We start from the raw sequence: 750 nt of genomic DNA, 5'->3' as shown, positions 1-750 counted from the left end.
AAAGAAATTCAGTTTGGGGAATAGGTGCACTGGTGCACTCAACCTTTAAAATATTGTGTGCACAAAACGTTTTTTGGGTGCACTATATAAAATAGAATAACTTGAATGTCAGCAGGAACTAATCATGTGTCGTTTCTACAGAAGAGTACTACAGCAACGATTTTATTAGACACTTAGACAGTTAAGAATATGTGTACAATACATTTAACATCTTTACATACGTAAACCTACGAAAATATTTGGGTGCACTGGTGCACCCACAGAAGAAATTGGGTGCACAGTAGCCTCCGTAGCAGGCTTATAGAACTGTGGGTTTGGTGGTCTTCGGTGCCTAACCTCCCCGCATGGTTCACCTGCAGCCCGTTTTCTTACGTCCATTTATGAGTTGTTACCTCTTGTAGCGTACTTGAAAAGACCATGAATAAAGAATTGTGACTAGAATTGTGTCAGGAGTTGTTCTGATCTGTCATAGTTTTCTTGTAAAGTTTCCTTCTGATTGTTTTTGTTTTTGAACCAAATAAAAAGGTTCTAAAAAAACGGGGGTAATTCGACCAGGCCGGCTATGTTGTCTATATGCAATCAGAAAATAGCACATAAAAGCTCCCAATGATCCAGAAGACCCCCCAAACCCCCAGTTTTTGGCATGCTATGGAGGCTAGGTGCACAGCTCCAAATTTGGGTGCACTTAAGGTGAACATTCACCCGGTATTTCGAGCCCTTAAAACCTGTCCATCCAGTTTCGGGTCACGG

Source organism: Branchiostoma belcheri, unplaced genomic scaffold, assembly GCF_001625305.1.
Source record: "Branchiostoma belcheri isolate BF01 breed outbred unplaced genomic scaffold, Haploidv18h27 scaffold68, whole genome shotgun sequence".
Taxonomy (NCBI): Eukaryota; Metazoa; Chordata; class Leptocardii; order Amphioxiformes; family Branchiostomatidae; genus Branchiostoma; species Branchiostoma belcheri.
The sequence above is the reverse complement of the archived record's forward strand: the minus strand, read 5'-3'. Positions refer to the sequence as shown.